This window comes from Hyperolius riggenbachi, chromosome 2 (assembly GCF_040937935.1).
Source record: "Hyperolius riggenbachi isolate aHypRig1 chromosome 2, aHypRig1.pri, whole genome shotgun sequence".
NCBI lineage: Eukaryota > Metazoa > Chordata > Amphibia > Anura > Hyperoliidae > Hyperolius > Hyperolius riggenbachi.
Window position 1 is genome coordinate 200,531,157 of NC_090647.1, and position 13,722 is coordinate 200,544,878.

At 42.1% G+C, this 13,722-nt stretch overlaps 1 protein-coding gene across 1 annotated transcript in view; it reads right to left on the minus strand.

Moving 5' to 3' along the window:
• Positions 1–13,722, minus strand: part of PCCA (propionyl-CoA carboxylase subunit alpha) — a 647,351-nt gene that overhangs the window by 382,814 nt on the left and 250,815 nt on the right. The gene's annotated exons all lie outside the window — the stretch shown is intronic.

The following is a 13,722-nucleotide window of genomic DNA, read 5'->3' on the forward strand; positions in this document are numbered from 1 at the left end:
ACAAAAACAAAAAACCATTCCATTAGGAATCCACATTTTTTGTTTGTTTTTCTTTCTGGGACTTTGGTATACTTCATCCTATAAACATACTAGTAAGTTAATTGTCCTCAACTCAAACTGGCAATGCAGGCAATTCTGAGTTGATGCAAATATTATGGTAATTTTATGCATACTTCTACAGTTTTGAAACTTCCCATCTATAGTTGTCGATAAGGCTAAAGTTAATCAATTCTATGAAGACTTGCAAGACCTCACAGAGCTAAAATACACAAAACAAATAATAAATAAATGATGTCACTTTTAGAAAACGGTATTTGAATCCTAAAGCAAGAAATAAATAGATAGCTGACAATTTAGGACTTGGAGTACAAAATGAAGCAGGGCAAAGATTAATAGAATTTTGTCAAGTTAACTCACAGGTCATAACACACTTCCAAGAGCCCAAAAGGCAACACTACAGATGGATATCATCAGACTTTCAATACCAAAACCAGATTGACTATGTACTCTGCAGCCAGGGATGTAGAAGTTATACAGTCAGCAAACACAAGACCTGCAGCAAACCTTTCTATTCAACTGTGCGTTGTCCACCCTTAGTGGGGAGGGTTACCCCGCTTACCTTCCTTTCTACAGAGAGCAACATCTTAACCCGGGTTGGGTTGGGTCTAATCTCCCCATTTGTCTTTACAGTGGTTGCGTGAGTTGTAACATTTCCTTGTGAGTGTATTTTACACGATATACCTTACCTCGTTTTAGACCCCGATATACTACACTACACCATTGAGGGCTCTCAATCTTATTTTGTTTTTACAAGCCATCGGCAGAGCTCCATAATAGTGTGCAAGAGGAAGCAACAAAAACATTCCAAAGCAAAAGAAGAGCAAGAAAGCCAATTGGCTGTATAATGAGGCTCTACAAATAGCTGAGGAAAGAAGGGTAGCAACAGGCAAATGAGAAAGGGAACAATATTGCCAACTGAATGCACATTTCCAGAGACTAGTAAGGAGAGATAAGATGGCATTCCTAAACCAGCAATGCAAGGAAATAGAATAAAACAAAAGAGTGGGAAAAACAAGAGATATTTTCAAGAAAAGTAGAGATGTCAAGCAGGGGCGTAACTAGACATCACTGGGCCCCCCTGCGAAACTTTGGATGGGGCCCCACGCGAAACTTTGGATTGGGCCCCCTTGCTTTCTGCACAAGAAAACTGAGGACCAATGTGTTTTCCCCATGCAGATAAAAATGTTTAGACTTAAAGGAAACGTCAGGCAATCTATGCTACCCCTAGATCTACTTGCCCAGGGCTTCCTCCAGCCCCTTGCAGCCGACAAGTCCCTCGTTGCAGCTCTGCTCCCAGTACATACATACATACACACACAGCTGTATTATTTTACTGCATGAATGCACATGCTATATGGAGGAACAACAATGACATGCTGAACGTAAGATATAGTATTCACTGTAACTTTGGCAAAACATTCAGAATGTCACTGATTGATACTGTTATTAGGGGATCTCGGACTCCATGTGAGACAAAAAGCTCTTAATGAGGCAGAGACAGTCAGACATCAATCTCCACTCCATTGTGTTGTAAAAGTATTCAGAGGCCATAAAGTCATTAGCCCATGTGATAAGAATCTAGGATTGCTTTTGCTGAAAAGGGAAAGTGGTACAACCTTACAAACAAAGGAGTCACATTTTGAAAAAAAGTTGTAATCTAGTCATCAGAACTTTGCAGCAGTGAGAGACAGATGTTTTTTTACGAACCCTAGGGAGCAGGGACAGTGTACAAATTCCAAAGTGTGTATGAGTCCTTATCTGTGTGCTGGACACATGCAGTCAATATAACAATGGTGTGAGAGCAGAATATGTTTTTTTTCTCCATGCCCTTAGCTGTCAGTCTCTCAAACTTTTCCCCCCAGGGGCCCCCTGTGGCTTCTGGGCCCCCCTGCGGAGGCATCCCTTGCAGGGTCTATGGTTACGCCCCTGATGTCAAGGGAACATTTTACACTAAAATGGTCATGATAAAAGACAAAAAAGTAAGGGACCTAACAGAAGTGGAAGAGATTAAGAAAATGTGGTGAGAATATACAGAACTGTACATACAAGATCTCTACTTCACTTATAACCCTAATGGTATGATTTTTGAGCTAGAGCCAGACATTCTAGAGAGTGAAGTTCAGTAAGCTTTAGGAAGTATTGCTAACAACAAGGCTAGCAGCGAAACATATTCTTCTGCTTCATTGACTATGCCAAAGCCTTTGACTGTGTGGAACACAAATTATGGCTAGTTCTTAAAGAGATGGGAGTACTGGTGATTATTAGTAATCACCTAATCTATCTCCTGAGAAACTTGTATGCAGGTCAAGTAACTGTGAGAACTGAACATGGAACAACTGATTGGTTCAATATTGAAAAGGAATATGACAAGGCTGTATATTGTCACCCTATTTATTTAACCTATATGCAGGGTATATCATAAAAAATGCTGCATTGGATGAAGCAAAAGCTGGAATTAAGATTGCTGGAAGAAATAACAACCTCAGATATGCAGATGATGTCACTTTTATGACATAAAAGTCAAGAAGAATTAAGAAACAAGGGTAAAAGAGGAGAGAGCAAAAGTTGGCCTAAGGCTCAGTATTAAAAAAAAAAAAAAAAACACTAAGATCATGGCATCAAGATCTATTCCCTCCTGGCACATAAAGGGGGAAGAAATGGAAGCAGTATCAGACTTTGGGCTTGATTCACAAAGCGGTGCAAAGTGTTTGCACGCCTGTGAAAAGCCCTTTATCACGCCTAAACTCAGTTTAGGCGTGATAAGAAGAAACTCGCGCGATCTCCCGCGCGCAAAGTTTTGCGCGCGTAGCGCACCGCGCTGCGCGCGCAGTGTACCATGCTTAGCGCGCAGCGTCCATTGAGCCCTATGGGACTTTGCGCGCGCAGCGCGGTGCGCTACGCGCGCAAAACTTTGCGCGCGGGAGCTTCGCGCGAAGAGCAGCACAAATCGGTGATAACTCAGCTTTGCACGGCTTATCACGCCTAAAGTCTTTTAGGCGTGATAACTGAGTTATCACCGCTTTGTGAATCAGGGCCTTTGTGTTCTTGGGCTCAAAGATCACTGCAGATGGACACTGCAGCCATGAAATGAAAAGATGGTTACTCATTGGAAGCAAAGCAATGACAAACTTGGACAGTGTAATAAAAAGCAAAGATGTCACCTTGTCAACAAATGTTCGTACAGTCAAAGCCATGTTTTTTCCAGTAGTAATGTATGGTTGTGAAAGTCGGACCATAAGGAAGGCTGTGCGCCGAACAATCTAGGTCTTTGAAATGTGGTGCTGGAGAAGACTTTTGAGAGTGCCTTGTACTGCAAGAAAATCCAATCAGTCAATCTTTAGGCCGGCTTCACACTTCATATTGACGGCATCGGTGCAGTGTGGCGGCCATGCCACACAAAACAGGTCTTCAGGGAATACCGTATTACTATGCAGTATTCCCCTTCTAGTATCCAGCCAAATAGGAAATGACGCACAATTGCAGTTACTTCCTGTTTCAGGTATACGAGAGCATATTGTAAAAATACGCTTCCGCACATGCACGTCACAACATCACCGCCGCCAACATTTTTAAAATCCATGCGTCACCATAGACTTACATGACTACCGGTCCGCCGCATGCTGATGCAGATACGCGTGGCAACCCAGTAATGGAAGCGCTTCAAATTGAGTACTTCCAGCACACCACAGGTAATATGAAAGCACCCAAAGACTTTCATTGCCCTGAAGTTGCAGTGTGGTAAATTGCTGCGAAGCATCACGTTAGTGTGAAAGGGCCCTCAAAGAAATTAACCCTAGCTGTTCATTGGAAGAAGCAATGCTGAAGATGAAGCTGATATACTTTGGACACAAAATGAAAAGGCAGGACTCATCGAAGAAGAGCCCGATGCTGGGAAAGATTGAGGGTAAAAGGAGGAGGGGACAGCAGAGAATGAGACAGCTAGATAGTATCATGGAAACAACAAACATGAGCTTGGAAAAGACTGAATAGCGACTAAAGAACAAAAACCGCTTTGAAAATGGACAGATCAAAAGTAGCAGCTGATGCATCTGATTGGTCAATTTTCAAGCTGTGTAAATTTGCATTATATTAAAATATACTTTGCATCTAATCGGATGTATTTACATCTGCTGTGATCAAACCCTAGGAGAATTCAATGCATTGGTAGATTGCCCACTCCTCCTGCTCAGGAGAAGAGCCACTTCTCACTATGAATGAACTGGGCTACTATCAAGCTGCCATTTCTTCCTACCCATAAAAAAGGCCACACTTGGATCTCATATTTCATTTAGGATTTTTTAACATCCAGTGTGAAAATGTACCCAGTAATTTGGTCATCATACCATCCACTCCTCCCTTACTAGCAGTAACTAAAAAAATATAATTTTTTGAAAGGCCTGTCTTCCTAGCACCTTTGGAACAACCTACGTCTTCATGGACTAGCAGACCACAGTTTAGAATTCAAGTACTTGGTCCTTAAATACAGTATCTCACAGAAGTAAGAACACCTCTCCCATTTCTGTAAATAATTTATTATATTTTTTTCATGGGACAACACTGAATATATGACACTTTGATACAATGCAAAGTAGTCAGTGTACAGCTTGTATAACAGTGTACATTTGCTGTCCCTTCAAAATAATTGAACAGACAATCAATGTCTAAACCACTGACAACATAAGTACGTACACTCCTGTGAAGAATGTCAAAATTGTACCCAAAGTGTCAATATTTTGTGTACCCACCGTTATTTTCCAGCACTGCCTTAAAGCGGTATAAAACCCTGAAATAATATTCAATAAAAACATGTTTTCCTACTTTATATGCCATACGGTTATCATATTTGCTTTTGTGCATAAGTATTATTTTTCATTTAGAAATTATAATACAGTACGTTCCCAAAGTACACTTATTTTGCTCTGTGAGATGATTTTGCATTTTATTTATAACGGCTTTATTTATGTTCTAACGTAAGCAGAAATGCTTTCTGATTGTCTGACGTTGTTCAGCAGAGCCTGCAGTGTCAAAGAAGTGTTTATTTGCATTCCTCACTTGATACAATTAAATACAAGATAACATTATCTCCACTTCGGATGCGTCCAGCTTTGCTGGCAGGGAACTTCTAAGTCCTGTGTGTAACCCTTTGAATGTTGTTCTAGTAAAAAAAAATGCTGGTTGTATAGAATATGCTGTAAATCTATTAGAGCAAAGAAGAAATGCTGGGTTTCATTCCATTTTAACACTCTTTGGCATTAAGATCACTAGAGCTTCACAGGTTGCCACTGCAAACCTCTTCCTCTCTTCCATGGTGAACCTGGTAGGTGTGTTAGAGACCTTGTCCTAATCCGCCTTCCATTTGAGGATACTCCACAGATGCTCAAGAGGTCTTAGGTCTGGAGACATGCTTAGCCAGTCCAGCACCTTTACCCTCACAGGATTTGGGAGGAAATTGGAAAGCCTAGAAGAAACCCATGCAGACATAGAGGAACTTACATAATTTCCTTGCAGATAGTGCATGAGATTTATACCGGGGACCCAGCGCTGCAAGGCAGTTAGCACACCAATGCCCCAATTGCCACATACCTCCTCTGGCTACAAATCAAATGATGCTTTACAACTACCACTGCTTCCAGTAGATGAACGGATTAGGATATAGAGGCTGCCATATTTATTTCCTTTCAAACAATACCAGTTGTCTGGCATTACTGCTGATCTCTTTGGCTGCAGTAGTGTCTGAACACCTGAAACAAGCATGCAGCTAATCCAGTCAGTCTTCAGTCAGAAATAACTGATCTTCTTTGCTTGTTCAGCGTCTATGACAAAGTATTAGAGGCCTTTAAAGGATCAACAGCACAAACGGCAATTGGTATTGCTTAAAAGGAAAGAGCTATGGCAGCCTCTATATACCTCTCAGTTCAGGTGTCCTTTAAGATAATAGCATACTCAAGCACTGGATAAAAGCTGCTGCTACTCCAGGTAATTCAGCTTTCCTTACAATTCTTTTTAATTTAGAAAAACAAAATGAAAGTCAAGGTAAAGTATGCCGATGAAAATAAATCCTATGTTTGTTTTGTTTTACAGAATAGAAGATAAAGAATATTTATTTCTATACTGTAAACAAAAGGGATAAAGCACCACAACACAACAAAAAGACTAAATCAACATAAAATGCACTATGTAATAAAAAATTAATAAAAAAAAATCAGTCACAATTCTACAAAATCACAAACACCAAGAATTTATTTTCTCAGTGCCCCAAATGATATTTCAATCAGGCTGGATTGTGTTGATTAGACAATGCTGCAGGCACAGCTTGAGTATTTTGTAAGGGGATGTGGATTTTAAAGCCTGAATTACACCTTGCAGCTGTATTGCAGAACAAGCATCATTATTGCTAATATGGATGAAAGGATAGCTACTCCCCTGTTCTAAACTGGTGTCTTCCCATGTTTGTAGAATATGTATCTGCATCGCCTTTCACACTCTCATTGCTCACCTCCTGCTGCAGCGGAAGAATGGAACAGAGGTGTCACACTGTTAAACTTGATCTCTGCCATGCGGCTAGGCTTTCTACTCTGAAATGACTGGATTATCTTTGCAATCAGACAGGTTAATTAACTGAAGTTTTCATATTCCTTTCTGCCTCTTTACACTTCATATGCATTTTGTACTGAGCATTATTGCCCAACACCCAACCACTTATTCTCCCTTCTCCTTCTACCTCCTTAATAATCTCTTCCTTCCAGCCTAATTATGCAGCACTTAAATACGGCATGTGTCACTTGACTCCACCACCTCCTTCGTCGACAGAATTTGAACCACAGCAACATAATGGAAGAACTACTGGTGAATTTTCCAAGTCAGAAATAAGGTGTTTTAGCTCACTGTAAGCATATGTGAAGCCAAAATGTGTATAATGAACACTAAACCTCTATAAAAAAAATAATATATACTATATTCAAACACTGTGCATACCAAAGCATAAAGTAGAAGCCCTAACACCTCCTCACATCTAGGAGGTTCGTACATACGCTACATTAAACTTGACTATGGCTAAGGCAGCTTTTAGTGGCCAAGAACCTAGTGTGTGTAGAGCAACCCACGAACCTCCCTAATGTGTTGTGGAAACATCCAGCCTGCCTGCTCATCTTGGCCAAATGCTGCTCTTGATCCTTCTCCTCTGTTGTGCACCACTAGTCGTCCCTCTGCTTCATACATAGTAACTGAACAAGTTGCTAGCCTGGAGGCTGGTGACACATCTGTCCAGAATACAGCCCCGAACTGTCGCACAAGGAATCAATACCCGAATCCTGCCGAGTGACATTGATTCAATATTGTGCCCAGCTTAAGTTTTCTAATAAATATCTGGTTATAAGCTAAGATATATTTTGCTCCAGTTATTTAACTCACAGTGTTCTCCCATTTACACATTGCAACAAAATGCAAGACTCCAGTGTCACCAGGCAACAATGCTATTCACTTACTGACAATGCTATTCACTTAGCTATTCACTTATACTTGATTAAATAATGTTACAGTTACAGTATATGTTCATTCAGATGTGTTGATTTTTGTAGATTTAACAGAGACAGAGATTAATATACTAGGGCTGGAGAAAAGCAGAGAATTCTGGAAAACTGGACTCCAAGGTATTTGTTTAACCACTTTACCACCAGCGGATAAAGATGAAGGAAAAGCTGGCACTGCTGTGAATGTTCAATTTATTGCTGAGATACCAAATAGTGCAAAAGATACAACATCGAAGAAAGCTGTAATTGGTAATGCACATACCATGTGAGAAGAGACGTGGGTGGTGCTGGGCACTGGATGCCTGACAGCCGTTTCGCACGCAAACAGCGCTTCTACGGAGGCTACTGTGTATATCTACGCTCCTTTTTACACCCTTTCCCCACCAGGAGCGTAGATATACGCACCTCCCACCGCTACCCGCGCTCCCGTGCTCGTGCACGCCGCCGTCCGCTCGCCCGGAGATCAATGAACGGGAAAAACCGTTCCAGTTTGTTGATCTCAGCCCCCCAGCAATGATCGGCTGCTTCTATGAGAAGCAGCGTGATCATTGTGGGGAAAAAAAAAAAGTTTCCCAGCCTCATTGAACGTCCTTACAGGTCGCATGAACAAAAAAATTACTGTGACCATCGTGGCCAAATAGTAAAACTACATCCAAAATATTTTTCATATACAAATACATACTTTTACACTATAAAGTAACTCATTACCTCCCACACTCCCCAATTTATTTATTTTTTTGTAATTAAAAAAAAAAAATTACAATTAAAAAAAAACAAAACATAAATAGTTACCTTAGGGACTGAACTCTTTAAATATTTATGTCAAGAGGGTACAGCACTGTTACTTTATAAACTATGGGCTTGTAATTAGGGATGGACGCAAAACTGAAAAAAATGCACCTTTATTCCCAAATCAAATATTGGCGCCAAACATTTGTGATAGGGACATAATTTAAATGGTGTAATAACCAGGACAAATGGGCAAATACATTTCATGGATTTTAACCCATTCGCGTTCCGTCGTTTTCACTTGAGAAATGTTCACCTCCCATTCATTAGCCTATAACTTTATCACTACTTATCACAATGAACCGATCTATATCTTGTTTTTTCCGCCACCAATTAGGCTTTCTTTGGGGGGTACATTTTGCTAAGAGCCACTTTACTGTAAATGTATTTTAACCACTTAAGGACTGCAGTCATAAAACCCCTTAAGGACCAGAGCCTTTTTTTCCATTCGGACCACTGCAGCTTTCACGGTTTATTGCTCAGTCATACAACCTACCACCTAAATGAATTCTACCTCCTTTTCTTGTCACTAATACAGCTTTCTTTCGGTGCTATTTGATTGCTGCTGCGAGTTTTAGTTTTTATTATATTCATCAAAAAAGACATGAATTTTGTCAAAAAAATGACTTTTTTAACTTTCTGTGCTGACATTTTTCAAATAAAGTAAAATTTCCTATACATTTGAGCGCGAAAGTTATTCTGCTACATGTCTTTGATAAAAAAAAACCCATTCAGTGTATATTTATTGGATTGGGTAAAAGTTATAGCGTTTACAAACTATGGTGCCAAAAGTGAATTTTCCCATTTTCAAGCATCTCTGACTTTTCTGCGCACCTGTCAGGATTCATGAGGGGCTAAAATTCCAGGATAGTACAAATCCCCCCCAAATGACCCCATTTTGGAAAGAAGACATCCCAAAGTATTCAGTGAGAGGCATGGTGAGTTCATAGAAGATTTTATTTTTTGTCACAAGTTAGCGGAAAATGACACTTTGTAACAAAAAAAAAAAAAAAAAAAAGTTTCCATTTCTTCTAACTTGCGACAAAAAAAAATGAAATCTGCCACGGACTCACTATGCTACTCTCTGAATACCTTGAAGTGTCTACTTTCCAAAATGGGGTCATTTGTGGGGTGTGTTCACTGTCCTGGCATTTTGGGGGGTGCCTAATTGTAAGCACCCCTGTAAAGCCTAAAGGTGCTCATTGGACTTTGGGCCCCTTAGCGCAGTTAGGCTGCAAAAAAGTGCCACACATGTGGTATTGCCGTACTCAGGAGAAGTAGTATAATGTGTTTTGGGGTGTATTTTTACACATACCCATGCTGGGTGGGAGAAATATCTCCGTAAATGACAATTGTTTTCTTTTTTTAACACACAATTGTCAATTTATAGAGATATTTCTCCCACTCAGCATGGGTATGTGGAAAAATACACCCCAAAACACATTATACTACTTTTCCTGAGTACGGCGATACCACATGTGTGGCACTTTTTTGCACCCTAACTGCGCTAAGGGGCCCAAAGTCCAATGAGTACCTTTAGGATTTCACAGGTCATTTTGAGAAATTTCGTTTCAAGACTGCTCCTCACGGTTTAGGGCCCCTAAAATGCCAGGACAGTATAGGAATCCCACAAATTACCCCATTTTAGAAAGAAGACACCCCAAGGTATTCCATTAGGAGGATGGTGAGTTCATAGAAGATTTTTTTTTTTGTCACAAGTTAGCGGAAATTGATTTTAATTGTTTTTTTTCACAAAGTGTCATTTTCTGCTAACTTGTGACAAAAATAAAATCTTCTATGAACTCACCATACTCCTAACGGAATACCATGGGGTGTCTTCTTTCTAAAATGGGGTCATTTGTGGGGTTCCTATACTGCCCTGGCATTTTAGGGGCCCTAAACCGTGAGGAGTAGTCTTGAAACCAAATGTCGCAAAATGACCTGTGAAATCCTAAAGGTACTCATTGGACTTTGGGCCCCTTAGCGCACTTAGGGTGCAAGAAAGTGCCACACATGTGGTACCGCCGTACTCAGGAGAAGTAGTATAATGTGTTTTGGGGTGTATTTTTACACATACAGATGCTAGGTGGGAGAAATATCTCTGTAAATGACAATTATTTGATTTTTTTTACACACAATTGTCCATTTACAGAGAGATTTCTCCCACCCAGCATGGGTATGTATAAAAATACACCTCAAAACACATTATACTACTTCTTCTGAGTACGGCGATACCACATGTGTGACACTTTTTTGCAACCTAGGTGCGCTAAGGGGCCTAACGTCCTATTCACAGGTCATTTTGAGGCATTTGGATTCTAGACTACTCCTCACGGTTTAGGGCCCCTAAAATGCCAGGGCAGTATAGGAACCCCACAAGTGACCCCATTTTAGAATGAAGACACCCCAAGGTATTCCGTTAGGGGTATGGTGAGTTCATAGAAGATTTTTTTTTTGTCACAAGTTAGCGGAAAATGACACTTTGTGAAAAAAAAACCAATACATATCAATTTCCGCTAACTTGTGACAAAAAATAAAATCTTCTATGAACTCACCATACTCCTAACGGAATACCTTGGGGTGTCTTCTTTCTAGAATGGGGTCATTTGTGGGGTTCCAATACTGCCCTGGCATTTTAGGGGCCCTAAACCGTGAGTAGTCGTCTTGAACCCAAATGTCTCAAAATGACCTGTGAAATCCTAAAGGTACTCATTGGACTTTGGGCCCCTTAGCACAGTTAGGCTGCAAAAAAGTGTCACACATGTGGTATCGCCGTACTCAGAAGAAGTAGTATAATGTGTTTTGTGGTGTATTTTTACATATAACCATGCTGGGTGGGAGAAATATCTCTGTAAATGACACATTTTTGATTTTTTTTACACACAATTGTCCATTTACAGAGAGATTTCTCCCACCCAGCATGGGTATGTGTAAAAATACACCACAAAACACATTATACTACTTCTCCTGAGTATGGCGATACTACATGTGTGACACTTTTTTGCAGCCTAGGTGCGCTAAGGGGCCCAACGTCCTATTCACAGGTCATTTTGAGGCATTTGTTTTCTAGACTACTCCCCACGGTTTAGGGCCCCTAAAATGCCAGGGCAGTATAGGAACCCCACAAGTGACCCCATTTTAGAAAGACGACACCCCAAGGTATTCCGTTAGGGGTATGGTGAGTTCATAGAAGATTTTATTTTTTGTCACAAGTTAGTGAAAAATGACACTTTGTGAAAAAAACAATAAAAATCCAATTTCCGCTAACTTTTGACAAAAAATAAAATCTTCTATGAACTCATCATACACCTAACAGAATACCTTGGGGTGTCTTCTTTCTAAAATGGGGTCACTTGTGGGGTTCCTATACTGCCCTGGCATTTTACGGGCCCAAAACTGTGAGTAGTCTGGAAACCAAATTTCTCAAAATGACTGTTCAGGGGTATAAGCATCTGCAAATTTTGATGACAGGTGGTCTATGAGAGGGCAAATTTTGTGGAAACGGTCATAAGCAGGGTGGCCTCTTAGATGACAGGATGTATTGGGCCTGATCTGATGGATAGGAGTGCTAGGGGGGTGACAGGAGGTGATTGATGGGTGTCTCAGGGGGCGGTTAGAGGGGAAAATAGATGCAATCAATGCACTGGGGAGGTGATCGGAAGGGGGTCTGAGGGGGATCTGAGGGTTTGGCCGAGTGATCAGGAGCCCACACGGGGCAAATTAGGGCCTGATCTGATGGGTAGGTGTGCTAGGGGGTGACAGGAGGTGATTTATGGGTGTCTCAAGGTGTGATTAGAGGGGGGAAATAGATGCAAGCAATGCACTAGCGAGGTGATCAGGGCTGGGGTCTGAGGGCGTTCTGAGGTGTGGGCGGGTGATTGGGTGCCCGCAAGGGGCAGATTAGGGTCTAATCTGATGGGTAACAGTGACAGGTGGTGATAGGGGGTGATTGATGGGTAATTAGTGGGTGTTTAGAGGAGAGAAGAGATGTAAACACTGCACTTGGGAGGTGATCTGATGTCGGATCTGCGGGCGATCTATTGGTGTGGGTGGGTGATCAGATTGCCCGCAAGGGGCAGGTTAGGGGCTGATTGATGGGTGGCAGTGACAGGGGGTGATTGATGGGTGGCAGTGACAGGGGGTGATTGATGGGTGATTGACAGGTGATCAGTGGGTTATTACAGGGAATAACAGATGTAAATATTGCACTGGCGAATTGATAAGGGGGGGGGTCTGAGGGCAATCTGAGCGTGTGGGCGGGTGATTGGGTGCCCGCAAGGGGCAGATTAGGGTCTAATCTGATGGGTAACAGTGACAGGTGGTGATAGGGGGTGATTGATGGGTAATTAGTGGGTGTTTAGAGGAGAGAATAGATGTAAACGATGGATTTGGGAGGTGATCTGATGTCGGATCTGCGGGCGATCTATTGGTGTGGGTGGGTGATCAGATTGCCCGCAAGGGGCAGGTTAGGGGCTGATTGATGGGTGGCAGTGACAGGGGGTGATTGATGGGTGGCAGTGACAGGGGGTGATTGACAGGTGATCAGTGGGTTATTACAGGGAAGAACGGATGTAAATAATGCACTGGCGAATCGATAAGGGGGGGGGGTTGAGGGCAATCTGAGTGTGTGGGCGGGCGATTGGGTGCCCGCAAGGGTCTAATCTGATGGGTAACAGTGACAGGTGGTGATAGGGGGTGATTGATGGGTGATTGATGGGTAATTAGTGGGTGTTTAGAGGAGAGAATAGATGTAAACGATGGATTTGGGAGGTGATCTGATGTCGGATCTGCGGGCGATCTATTGGTGTGGGTGGGTGATCAGATTGCCCGCAAGGGGCAGGTTAGGGGCTGATTGATGGGTGGCAGTGACAGGGGGTGATTGATGGGTGGCAGTGACAGGGGGTGATTGACAGGTGATCAGTGGGTTATTACAGGGAAGAACGGATGTAAATAATGCACTGGCGAATCGATAAGGGGGGGGGTTGAGGGCAATCTGAGTGTGTGGGCGGGCGATTGGGTGCCCGCAAGGGTCTAATCTGATGGGTAACAGTGACAGGTGGTGATAGGGGGTGATTGATGGGTGATTGATGGGTAATTAGTGGGTGTTTAGAGGAGAGAATAGATGTAAACGATGGATTTGGGAGGTGATCTGATGTCGGATCTGCGGGCGATCTATTGGTGTGGGTGGGTGATCAGATTGCCCGCAAGGGGCAGGTTAGGGGCTGATTGATGGGTGGCAGTGACAGGGGGTGATTGACGGGTGATTGACAGGTGATTGACAGGTGATTGACAGTTGATCAGGGGGGATGGATGCATACAGTACGCAGGGGGGGGGGGGTCTGGG